Here is a 13,939-nt window from a genome sequence, read left to right on the forward strand (position 1 = left end):
GTCTGAACAAAGGGGTTCAGCAAAAGGCCTGGCATATATACCTTGCATTTGCATATTCAGAACCTCATTCGATGGATCATGGTGTGAAAAACACCCCCACAGACTGTTGCAGGCTAGATGCTCAAAGGTCAGAGCACCTAAAGTGTCAGATCTCTTGCAGACATTTGCCAGAACACACAAAGATTAAAAGGGAGGATGTTAAAGGAATGTTTGCGAGACAATAGTCTTGGCTGTGCTCTGTTCGGAGTGTAATATAATTTTGAGATGATAATACATAGTAAATCGAGGTTAAGCCATTAATGTAATAAAAGGTAAAAGTTAGTTTAATAAAATGTAAAAGGGAGTTTCTAACTATTCTGTTTCTAATCACTCCTAACAAAATCATTGAAAAAAAAAAGATCCAGCGCACTGTCTAGTGGGTCTAGATGACCCAGTCTCCTAAGTTAAAGTGTCTAGGATTGAACAAGGGTAAGGAATCAATGTTTTTATTCATAAACTAGCTGTCGTAAAATTATTGTATTGATCAGGCTTTAATTTACCTCACTAGCAACGAAAGGTTCGCAACAATATTTGAATAAAAAAATAAAAAAAATGCTCAAACAACCCAAAGCCCGCCCAAATTTCGAACCAAAACTGCCCAAACTCGCAACACTGTATGCTCAAAAACAGCAGAAGCTATAGTTAAAATTGTAAAAAATGTGCGCCACGGGTACACTGCTGGCATTAAGTGGGTGCTTTCCAAGGCAGTTGCTTAACACCATGCACCTACATATACATTTAAGCACGTAGGGGAAAAAAAGAATGCCGTTTAATGCCTGCATAAACAGTATAGCTAAAAAAAATTGTTTTTGTGTAATAACAGTCACTGTCCTAGGTGGAAGGGCTATCTATGTTATTAAGTAGTTGTACTTCCTATTTATTAATTAGTTTCAAAAATGACACATGAAACCTCACGCTCTGAGCAATGTGTGCATCTTGGCTGCACATGTGGCCAACGTGAATTTTATCATTTTTTGTGCTTTTGACAAATTTGTTGGTCAGAATTGGAATTCAATTTTTTTTATGTTTTATCGATATGTGCTAATGGAACGACCAATTTCCTGAGACAACAATATTACACTGAAACACCAGGGGGCAATAGTCTGTAACAAATGCTGAAAACAAAGAGCGTCAGACTCTTCTGTTTTAATTTCCCACAATTTTCATTGCTTCAAAGCGTGTTTAGGTTGCACCTGACCTGAGAAAAGATAAAAAGACGCCAGCGTGCAAAATATTCTTCTTAATGGACCGGTAAGTCTCATTTTTATATCAGCCTTTGTTTGTCTTGTTCAAGCTCTGATGGAATTTCCCCCCAAAATTTGTTGCCATATAAAGATGCTGATCAGACGGCATGATTATTGCACAAGTGTGCCTTACACTGGCCACAAGAAAAGGCCACTCTGAAATCTTTAGTTGTGTCACACAGCACAATGCCACAGATGTCGCAAGTTTTGAGGGAGCGTGCAATTGGCATGCTGATAGCAGGAATGTCCACCAGAGCTGTTGCTAGGGAATTGGATGTCCATTTCTCCACCATAGGCCGTCTCCAAAGGAGTTTCCGAGAATTTGGCAGCACATCCAACCGGCCTCACAACCGCAGACCACGTGTAACCACACCAGCCCAAGACCTCCACATCCAGCATGTCCACCTCCAAGATCGTCTGAGACCAGCCACTCGGAGAGCTGCTGAAACAATCGGTTTGCATAACCACAGAATTTCTGCACAAACTTGATTTGATTTGATTTATTGATTTATTTCAAGCATTGTAGTCAAAGCAATAAAGAAATTGCACATATTTGTCAAACTCATTACAGAAATGATGAAATGCATAGATTAAGAAGACAGAAGACAAAACAAAAATATCACTTAAATCTTCTCTTTCGGCTTTTCCCATCAGGGGTCGCCACAGCGAACAAGTCGCATGGTAAACTTGGCAATGTTTTACGCCAGATGCCCTTCCTGACGCAACCTTTTCAAAGCAACCGGGCTTGGGACTGACACGGAGGTAGAGAAGGGAACAGGGAGCAGCCTGGATTTGAACCCTGGTTTCACGGACGGAAGGCGCCGCAAACCAACACGAGCTAAAGTGGCTCCCAAAAATATCACTTAAATTACATTTGCTTAATTAAATACAGTGATCATTAACTGAAGTATAAGTAGAGTTTGATTTATTGCTTGAAAAGGAGTGGGAAGAAGCAAGCTTATATAACCCCACCCCTACTGAGTCTATTCATTTGATAGTTTTACAGTGTTTTAAATCCGGTTCTGATCAGATAGATTCTCTTCAAGTAACAAAATCCAGTGCCTAGTAATTATTGATGATCTTCAGAAAACATTCATTCATGATTTCAGTAAACAGTAACAATAACAATATGTAAAAAATCATTGACTATCATTAAAACACATGATAACATTAAACCAAAAATTGATACACATTGCAGATCAAGTAAATAAAATCAATAGCTTATTGACTGTAATTTAAACATTTCAGTAATTATTGCACATTACAATGTAACACTAATTGGTTGTAATTAAAATAGCTTTGATTATTTCACCACAATCAAATTCACACATGTATTTGGAATTATTCAAACACCTGTTGATCCTTAAATCCTTCATATCCTGAAATAGGGGAGCTTTTAGCTCGTGCTGGTTTGCGGCGCCTTCCGTCCGTGAAACCAGGGTTCGTATCCGGGCTGCTCCCTGTTCCCTTCTCTACTTCTGTGCCGGTCCCAAGCCCGGTTGCTTTGAGAAGGTTGCGTCAGGAAAGGCATCCGGCGTAAAACATTGCCAAGTTTACCATGCGACTTGTTCACTGTGGCGACCCCTGATGGGATAAGCCAAAAGAGGAAGAAGGATCTTCATATCCTGAAATAAGAGTTTCTTTATACATTTTCTTGAATATTTGAACATTTTCTGAGCTTATTACCGTAAATTCTGGACTATAAAGCGCACCCGACTAAAAGCCGCACCCACTCATTTTCACGTGTTTAACGACTTTTAAACATACATAAGCCGCGTTGGAGTAAAAGCTGCTTGTATTAGGTAAGACGGTAGACCTGACAAATCACATCCTGACTCCCGGCACAGGTAAGGTTCATTACCACACTTTAGGAGGAGTTAGCCTTGCCTCAGGCTCATGCATGTGAGTACGCCCACATCTGCCAAACAGCATGGACCTCTATTCTGTTCACAAGTTCTTCAGTTATGGTTTATTTATTTATTTTTATTATTTTTAGTTTTTTTTTACTTATTGACAATCTAGGTATCACACATAAAATTACAAACAGTAACCATATAATTAACATTACATCCCTCAGTTATGATGAGGAAATTTACATCCACGATCCCCCATTTCCCATGAGTCTTAGGGGCTAAAGGCGGGGCCAACTCCCGGCTCGTCACACTGTTGTACGTGTTTAAGAATGAGCAAGTAGCAGCAGTGCATGGAGGGGTGAAAAGGAACAGCTCTCCTTCCGCTTGTGTCGCGGCAGCATTATGGTATTAACAGGGCTGGTTAAAAAAAAAAGACCAGTAAAATAAAGCAGCGGCGACTGAAAAGCGCGCGCCTCAGCGCGGCGCGTGCGTCAGAAGTTTCCTTCCACAACAAACACTGTTGCTCCGCGGACGCCTCTGAGCTCCGCGCTCACCCCGCGCGCTCCCCTTCCTATCTTCTCCGACACCTCTGGCCAGGGCGGCTACAGGGAGGAGGAAATCGTGTCTGTGCAGAGCAATCGGACTTAATACTCTATGTTTTGTGGATGAGGGGCGGATGCGTTGTTACGTGTGGGAGCCATCAGACTGCCATTGGACCCGCAGCTCTATGTGAACGAGCAGCAGCCAGGAGAACATGTCTCCAGCTCACATGGAGGCTGTGAGCTTTTCAAGGCAAAATTCCGGTCAGTCCTTAGAAAACGTTAAAACGATCACGTGGATTTGTGTTTCCAGTCGTGTCCCGACAAAATAAAGGCTGATGTTATTCCCACATGCGCTGTTCTCTCCGTCACGCAGCTGACCGGCTTTTCCAATCCCGTTGGTGATGGTGGATATTTTCACGCTGCTTTTAACGATTGCTTTTAACTTGAAAGCTGCATCATATTGTAGCGGCGATCACGTGCACGTTGGGTCTAAGGGCACCAAAGGATTCTGGGATGCGGCCGGGCATGCGTGTTTCTTTTTGTTGAACCATGACTGAAGTGTCTAAGACCTGAAGTCAGGTCCATGTTGAAAAACAAATGACTTGTGCTTGGCGTTAGATAAAGAATAAAAACCATTCACTGAGTCCGAAAGTCCGTACATGGCGGCCGCCAATTAAATCCATAAATTAGCCGCGTCACTGAATAAGCCGCAGGGCTGTGAGCGCAGGAAAAAAGTAGCGGCTTATAGTCCGGCAATTACGGTACTTAAACCGTTCCAAAGTTTAGTGCCACACACCGACACACAGAAACCTTTCTTTGTGGTTCTTATCAGTTTGATCTTGAAGTTCCTACATCCCCTCAGTTTGTAGCCTCCTTCATTTTCTAAGAACTGTTTTTAGATGTTGAATGGTAACGGTTTCCCACTGGCTCTGTACAAAAATTGCGTAGTGCAAAAATCCACAAGATCTTGCAGTTTTAAAAGTCTTGATTGATAAAATAGATTGTTTGTATGATCAAGATGTACAACTCTGACGGCTTGTTTTTGAAGTAAAAAGAGAGGATGTAGTGAGCTCTTGTGATTATTCTCCCAAATTTCTATACAGTAGGTGAAATATGGTAATATTAAAGAACAGTACAATAAATATCTACCGCTGTATCCTAATATATTTAGATTTACTTACGATTGAAATACTTTTGAGACTTTAGTTTGTATGTGTCTGTGTGGCTTCCAACTTAATTTGTCATCGATTAAAAAACCCTAAGAATTGGATTTCTGTAACACGTTCGATTAAGACATTATTTATTACAATTGAGAGCTCTTTATTTGCGTTGTAGTTTCCAAAAAACATCACTTTGGATGGATTACAACAAATTATCTTTGAACCTAGATAAAACCATAGTTTTATTTTGTTTAACTGTGTTCACCACCTTTATAAGTTCCCCTTGATTGTATGTAGAATAGAATATATTTGTGTCATCAGCAAATAATGAGTTCCATAAGTTTTGAAACATTGAATATATCATTTATGTAAATATTGAATAGCAGCAGGCCCAGAATTGATCCTTGTGGGACACCATAACTTATCTCTTTGGTTTCTGATGTATATTCATCAATCTTGACAAATTGTTTTCTTCCCGTTAAATAGCTTTTGACCCACGTTAGCGCTAGTCCTCTTATCCCATACACTTCCAGTCTGTCAAGTAAGATGTCATGATTGAGTGTCAAATGCTTTTTTAAAGTCAATGAAAATTCCAGCTGCATATTTCTTTTTGTCCAAAGCATTTGTGATTTCCTCCACAGCATCAATGATAGCCAATGAGGTTGATCTATTTTCTCTAAAACCATATTGGTTTTCATATATAATGTTAAGCTTTTCAATAAATAAAAATAATTTATCGTTGAATATTTTTTCTGAACTTTTTGAGAATTGTGGAAGAAGAAAAACAGGTCTATAGTTTGTAAATTGGTGTTTCTCTCCACTCTTATGGATAGGAATCACTTTGGCAATTTTCATTTGGTTTGGGAATCTCCCAGTTCATAATGATAAGTTACATATGTATGTTAGAGGCTTAGATACACTATAAATGACTTTTTTCACCAGCTTCATATCTATATTCTCACAATCTTTTGAGTTTTTACTCTTGAAATTACTCACAATTGATATCAGCTAATTTTCGTTCACATCAGAGAGAAAGATTGAGTGTGGGATCCTTTCGATGGGTGGATTATAGTCTTTGCTAGTTTTGCATTTTGGAATTTTTGCTGCCAACTCTGGACCCACGTTTACAAAGTAGTTATTGAGACCGTTTGCTGCTACATTGATGTCATAGCTTTGACCCTTCTCATCTGTAAAGTAATCTGGATAAGTTCGCTTTTTTGTCCCATTTTTAATGATGTTATTTAATATTTCCCAAACTCTGTCAAACTGTCAGAAACCGTCTCAGGGAAGCTCATCTGCATGCTCGTCGTTCTCATCAAGGTCTCAACCTCACTCCAGTTCGTACTCGTAACCGACTTGAGTGGGCAAATGCTCACATGCGATGGCGTCTGGCACGTTGCAGAGGTGTTCTCTTCACGGATGACGAGATCCTGGGGCCCATTGTTGTGCCGTACATCCAACAACATCACCTCATGTTGCAGCATGATAATACACGGCCCCATGTTGCAAGGATCTGTAGACAATACTTGGAAGCTCTTGCATGGCCAGCATACTCACAGGACATGTTACCCATTAAGCATGTTTGGGATGCTGTTTTTAATACATTCACCCTCACCATGTAGTCAATAATTGCAACATGGTATATGCAATACTACACGTTGCCATTTATTGCTGCCACGGGGCACTTCCGTTTTTTCACATGAATTAATCTGTTTTTCCATATTTTTGATTTATGATTTCAAAGGATTTCTTGATTCAGATTGTTATAAATCAGGAGCAGTTGCAGAAAAGGAGATGGAAAAAGCCACCGGTCATGATCAATTTGCAGAGGCATTGCAATGGGGTTGTCAAGATAGCGCTCGCACATCATTAGCCGGAAACGGAAATTCTCCAAGATTTCAGAATTGTGGCTCGTTTAATAAAAACTTTAATGTGAATGAACGGTTCAGCGTGTAACATGCGCTTAAAACTTGGCAAAAAACGCTAATTGTTTGATTGCTTTTTCAAAAAATATTTAAACAAAAGTGTTCTCATTTGTAAAACTGTTAAACTGAAGCTTTAGCTCCATTGTTTAAATTCCATCCTAAGGCGCCATGTTGTGGTCTGTAACCAGGTCCTCTAGATTTTTATTGCACTGGTAATGATAGGTTGAGGTTACGAGTGTTTAAAAGCAAGTTGGAGAGACTGTAAACAATGGCACGATGAAATGATATAATATGACAACTTTAATGTCTTTTCAACGCAGTTTTAATGAAGAACCACTCTGCCGTGAGCTACTGGAATTCATCTTTAGAGAGTCCCAGCGGCTTTGTGACCAACTGGAATCCCAAGGCTCTGTAATGGATTTGGATTTCCTTGATTCTCGCTCTGAATAATTCTATCAAATTCTTCTAATATGTGCAGACAGGGGACTTTAACAAGATGTGGACCACATCATGGCAAATGTACCAGAAGTGCTGCAATTAATAAACGCGCATAATGAACCTTCTTTGGGATTCAGGCTGTCCTTGCCGATGACTGGAAACAGAGGACCCCCTCTTGGGAAATTTCTAGTGAACAATTGCAGTACCTTCTTGACTTTCATTTTACAGTGAGGGAAATTGCACACCTTTTTTGTCACAGAACCATATGCCGAAGAATGTCAAAATATGGTTTATCTGTCAGAATGTCTTACAGTGACCTACTAGATCTGGATCTCAGAGAAATAATCAGCCATTTAATTGGCCAATTTCCCAATTCTGGGATTAAAACTGTCTCTGGATATCTTAACAGCATTGGATTACAGTATGTGTAACCAAGAATATGAATAATTATCAATTTGCAATGCCAACTGTACGAGAACTGATTTTGATTCTGTGTTTTTTGCCCTTTTAGAATCCAGAGATCTCAGATAATGGAAACACTAAGACTTGTGGATCCAGTTGGAACCTTTTTTGTGGTCTAAGCATTAACATTATTCGAAGAAGAGTCTACTGAGTACCAGCACCCATGGCTCTCTGGAACATTGATGGGAATCATAAGTTGATATGGTACACATTCTTTGCATATTTTATTATCGTACAATTTTGGAACACTACTTTACTAGTACTTTTCTACTTTTTCTGTGCAGATGGAGGATCGTCATTCATGGGGGAATCAATGGTTACTGCAGAAAAATGTGTACCTCCAGGCTGCTGACAATAAAAGAGCATCCACCGTTCTGTCAGCCTTTCTTGAAGCCATTCAGTAGTTTGGAGTTCCAACACGTGTCCTTAGTGATAAAGGGGGTGAAAATGTTGAGGTGGCTCACTTGAGCATCCGCTACATGGACCAGGTATTTTATTCATTTTTTGTTAAAATTGTTAGAATGTGATCCCAATTACAGTTTTATTCTCTATACCTGTTTTTCTGATGTATTTTATTTTGAAACAAGCCATCATCATTTCCTGTTTATTTGATTCCGGTGTGTTACATGTGGGTGTGTCTAAATAAATATGGCAATCACTCTCAGCTGTGACCGGCAGTTGAGAGGGAAACGAATTGTTTACTCGTGTGATTTATCGAGGGAAGTCCAGGTACCACGCAAAGACGCTGCAGCATTGCAAACCTGTCAAAAATTGTTATTGCAAAAAAATCCCTGATATGATTGATGAGACTTTTATGGATGCATGTATTTGATATTCAGTATACATGCAGATTTAGGGGAAAAAAAATAGTTTTCTGAAAGTAACTTAAAGACAATGGGATGAAAATTAATGCCTTGATGTAGTCTAACATTTAAAGTGACATTTAATGAATCAAAAAATTGATTTCTGTTCCAACTGTATTTTCCAAAAATATAATTTCAACATTAATAGCATCCCACCCGGAACAGAGCTTTGCAAATAACAGAAACTTCCCTATAGACTTTAAGAAAAAAAACATTTTTTATCCTCATTTTGATTTATAAATACAGCCAGGCAAAATTGCCTAGATATAAAATTGTTATATTTTTTCTACTGAATTTTTTTTTTTTCTTTACAGAGAGAGAAGACCTTTCATTACAGGCCGAAGTGTCCACAATCAGTGTATTGAGAGGTTACGGAGAGATCTTTGGCATGCTGTTACTGTGAATTACTATCAAGCTCTCCAACACTTGGTTCATAATAATGCCTTAAACCCAGACAATGAGCTCGACATGATGTGCCTGCATCAACAGACATTTGATGCTTTTTAAACAAGCCTAGGATTGCCACTCCCTTTCCACAGAACAAGGCAGATCACCTCAACTACTGTGGATTGAAGGCCAGTTGCAAGGCAGTACTACAACCTCTGAACCTGTAACTAAGTCAGTTGCTGTTATTGCACATTGATTTACTTGAGTTTGATCATCAATACTTGGATTTTTTTGTTACAAGTTTTTATTAACACATGCTACTCTTATTCAGGCGACAATAGAAGATTATGGAGTTGACTGGGAAGGACCAACACCTACAGACACCGATGGGACTGTTTATGTTCCAGAGGCACCACACCTTTTAAGACATTGTTCAGCAGTGCCTCCAAGGGAGAATTGTTCTACTAGGCAACAGCACTTGCTTAGGAGTAGACATTCTTCTTCAGACATTACAAATTGTCAGACAACATTTTGACACATACAGTTAAAGATGGGAGGGGATTGTAAATTATTTATAGTTTAACATATAAACATTTTTAAGGTGTGAATGACTCCAGTCATGATCATACTTTACTGGGATGTTGCAACACCCCATCAATCAATTTTCTCTTTAACCCACTCCTTTTCAAGCACACTGTATTGTTTTATGTCTATTTTAAACCACTGTGTTGATTTTTCATTTGTGTTTCAAAAAATAAGGCAAGGCAAGGCAAGTTTATTTGTATAGCACAATTCGTACACAAAGTAATTCAAGGTGCTTCACAAAACAGAAAAATGCATTAAAATCACAATACATCATTGAAATCAACGTAAAATTTACTTTAAAAGAAAAGAAAAAATTTGAAAAATGATTTAAAAATAAAGGAAGGAAAGGAAAGAAAAGTGCAGATAGGACCTTTCAGTCATATACACGGCTAAACAGAAATGTTTTAAGTCTAGATTTGAACATGAACACAGAAGAGGCCTGTCTTACGCCTTCAGGGAGGCTGTTCCAGATTTTAGCTGCAGAATATTGAAACGCTGATTCCCCTTGTTTAGTTCTGACTCTGGGAATCAACAGGAGGCCGGCCCCGGAGGTCCTCAGAGTACGAGATGGTTCATATGGCACTAACATGTCAGAGATGTACTTTGGTGCTCGGCCATGGAGAGACTTGTACACAAGCAGAGCTGCTTTGAAGTCTATTCTTTGAGGTACAGGGAGCCAGTGCAAAGACCTGAGCACAGGACTAATGTGATCATACTTCCTGGTTCTGGTCAGGACTCGAGCAGCAGCATTCTGGATGTACTGAAGCTGTTTTACAGCTCGTTTGGAGAGGCCGGTGAGCAGGCCGTTACAGTAGTCTAACCTGCTGGAGACAAATGCATGAATAAGTATCTCCAGGTCTGGTTTTGACACTATGTTTTGATTTTGACAATGTTTTTCAGATGGTAAAATGCCGCTGATGTTACTGACTTGATATGGCTGTTAAAGTTCAGGTCAGAGTCCATGATTACCCCTAGGTTTCTGACTTGATTTGAGGGTTTAAGAGACAGAGAATGAAGGTAGCTACTGACTCTCTTTGTTTCTGTGGGCCAAAAATAATAACTTCGGTCTTGTTTGAGTTTAGCTGTAGAAAGTTGCTCTGCATCCACGCACTGATCTGTTGGAGGCAGTGGCTGAGTGAATCCACCGGCCCATATTCACCTGTTGTCAGTGACACATAGATCTGAGTATCATCTGCATAGTTGTGATAAGATATGTTATTACTGCGTATTAACTGCCCTAGTGGTAGCATGTAGAGGTTGAACAGAAGGGGTCCCAGGATCGATCCCTGGGGCACACCACAAGTCAAGGCCATGTAGTCTGAGACACAACTCCCAATTTCAACAAAATATTTCCTGTCTTCTAGATAAGACTTGAGCCAACTTAGGGCAGATCCAGAGATGCCAACCCAGTCTTGGAGTCTGTGCAAAAGGATCCCATGATCAACAGTATCAAAGGCAGCACTCAGGTCTAGCAGGATTAAGACAGAGACTTTGCCATCATCAGTGTTCAGGCGGATGTCGTTGGTTACCTTGATAAGAGCAGTTTCTGTGCTATGATGGGGTCTAAAACCTGACTGGAAAACATCAAATGAATTGTTTAATAAGAGAAAATCAGTGAGCTGTTGGTAGACAACTTTTTCAAGGACTTTTCCTAAAAATGGCAGATTAGAGATAGGTCTGTAATTATTCAGTACAGTGGGATCAAGACCGCTCTTCTTCAAGAGAGGTTTAATGACTGCAGTTTTTAAGGCCTCTGGAAATATTCCAGATTGAAGAGACATGTTAACTATTTGAGTAATTGATGGCAACACACTGTTCAGGACAGACTTTAGAAATCTAGTGGGTAACACATCAAGGCAGCATGTAGACGAGCTCAGACGGGTGATGGTCTCTTGGACAGTTTGGTCAGTGACAGGTACAAAGTGAGTCAGCTTAGAGTGAGTAGGTGGCCGTTCGATAGTTATATGTGTTGTGGAGTTGATGGCTTTTTTAATGCCCTGAACCTTGTCATTAAAAAATACAGCAAACTCATTACATTTAGGTGTGCAAACTAGTTCTATTGGTAGCTGGGTTGGAGGGTTAGTTAATCTGTTAACTGTTGTGAACAGGACACGAGAGTTGCTGCTGCAACTTCCAATGATTTCAGAGAAGTACCTTTCCCTTGTTCTGCATAAGATCTGGTTGTAAGCGTACAACTCCCCCTTATACATTTCATAATGAACCTGGAGTTTTGACTTGCGCCACTGTCGTTCAGCTCTGCGGCACTGTTGTTTCTGTGCCCTGACTAGATCATCGTTCCTCCAGGCAGCTTTCTGTCTATGTTTTCTCAATTTAACCTTCATAGGGGCAATGGCATCCAGAACATTCAAGATGCTAGAAGTAACAGAATTCAGCATTTCATCAACATTGGCACCAGAGGCGTTTTCAAGGTCTACCATTTCTACAAACTGTGCCCTAGTGCTCTCATTTATTTGTCTCCTTTGGACAACTGCAGGGCCAGGCGGTGGTTTGGGAGAAACAGACAGGTCAAAGAATACACAGAAATGATCAGAGAGGGCGACATCAACCACACTGACATTGTGAATATTAACCCCCTTTGTGATGAGCTCTTTTGCATTTTTGTCATTGACATTGTCAACATGAACATTAAAATCACCTGTAATGACTAGACCATCAAAGTCTGTGCACACAACTGAGAGCATTTCAGTGAAATCATCAATGAAACTTTGGCTGTGCTGAGGAGGTTTGTACATAACTATGCAGAGTAAGGGAGGAGTTTGTTTTAACTCAATCTTAAAGGACACATACTCAAATGATGAAAACACACCAAATGATAGTCTGCGGGTTGCAATATTATCTCTAAACAGTGCAGAAACGCCTCCACCCTTTTTATTTTCTCGTATTTCCGATTCATGTTTGTAGTTTGGGGGAGTTGATTCAACTAGAACTATGTTTCCTGTGTTTTTGTCAAGCCATGTTTCAGTTAAAAACATAAAATCAAGATTAAAAGAAGAGATAAGATTATTGATTAAAAATGATTTGTTGCATAAAGATCTGACATTGAGTGCAGCAAGTTTAAGATTAGTTTCCTTGGGACTGGTCAAAACCTTGCAAGGGATATCAACTAGATTTCTGTGATTGGACAGTCTAACTGCCCTTTTTTGCATTCTACGTGGTGCAACTACAGGTATAGCACCAGAAGGAAGCTGTTCATCACAGGGCCCCAGTTTGACATAACCTTTCCTAGGACACTGGGGGCCCGTTTCATCCTAGCTCTGGGGGATAGCACGTCTAGAGGCGCGCAGGGGAGGTCGAGTTGAGGGTAGTTTGGGTGATTGAGCAGGAGGAGCGGGAGCTGGACGGGATTTGGGTGAACGACGGAGGGGGCGTGTTGGAGGGGCTTTGGATGAAGGACGTGTTGGAGGGACTTTGGGTGAAGGATGTGGAGGGGGCGCTGGAGGGGTAGGAGAGCTCCTGTGTGGTGTGAGGCTCACAGGTGTTAGGGGAGCCATCTTAATTCCTGACTTAATCAGGCTATCAAAATGGCTAGGTAGGGCCATGGGTGAAAGTGGGGGGGATGAAAAGGAAAGCGAGTCTTCACTGGGAGTAGATGTAGCAGGGGGCGCCCAGAGCTGGTCAGATGGTGGCATTTCTGGGGCCAAATCTGGTGGTTGTTGTTGTGGTTCTGCGATTGGGTCCTTAGCTGGCGGTGGTTGTTGTGATGCTGGTGCAGCTGAGTCCTTAGATAGAGGTGGTTGTGGTGCTGGTGCTGCCGGATCCAAGTCTTTGACCGGTGGTGGTAGTGGAGGTAGTTGTTGTTGCCGTTGTGCTGTGGTTCCTGGGACACTGGCTCGGTCCTTCCTTACTGCCTTTTCAGGGCCTTGGCCTCTATGCCCCAGAGCGTGGAGGAGGTTCTTTACTAACTCTCTTGCTCCACCTCTGTTCAGGTGTGGGCCTCTTCCCATGAATAGGTCCTTTCGTTTCCAGAATGTATTGAAGTTCTCAATGTAATGGAATCCTCTGGAAGCACACTCTCTGGAGAACCAATTGTTCAGCTGAAACAGACGGCTGAACTTGAGTGACACCCCATCGATGTTAGGAAGAGGTCCACTGATGAATGCTTCAACCTCTACTTTGTCGATCTCTTCAAATAACTAGATGAAGTCTTTTTTCAGACGTTCAGATTGTTCTTTTTTGATATCGACAGCACCTACATGGATGATTATTCGTTTAACTCCTTGGTACAAGACTTTAGATAAGAGTCCTGTAATCACTGGAACAGTAGAACTTGGGCAACATAAAGTTTGCATTCTTCTGTGGCTGACTCCACTGATAGCGCCATCTCCAAGCAGCAGCGTATCTCTGACCTTGACGTTTGGCACAGATTTTCTTTCTGCGTGTTCTTTGTTTCCAACATTATGACTCCTATTCTGTGGTCCAA

At 40.7% G+C, this 13,939-nt stretch overlaps 1 long non-coding RNA gene across 1 annotated transcript; it reads left to right on the top strand.

The window, feature by feature from the left end:
* The first annotated feature begins 3,346 nt into the window (after positions 1-3,346).
* Positions 3,347-9,671, top strand: LOC144987214 (uncharacterized). The gene is made up of 3 exons (XR_013651091.1): positions 3,347-3,939; positions 7,713-7,867; positions 7,948-9,671. It is a non-coding gene; the product is annotated as an uncharacterized LOC144987214 (long non-coding RNA).
* Positions 9,672-13,939: the final 4,268 nt, after the last annotated feature.

This window comes from Oryzias latipes, chromosome 18, assembly GCF_053564925.1.
Source record: "Oryzias latipes strain Hd-rR chromosome 18, Olatipes_Hd-rR_3.1".
Taxonomy (NCBI): domain Eukaryota; kingdom Metazoa; phylum Chordata; class Actinopteri; order Beloniformes; family Adrianichthyidae; genus Oryzias; species Oryzias latipes.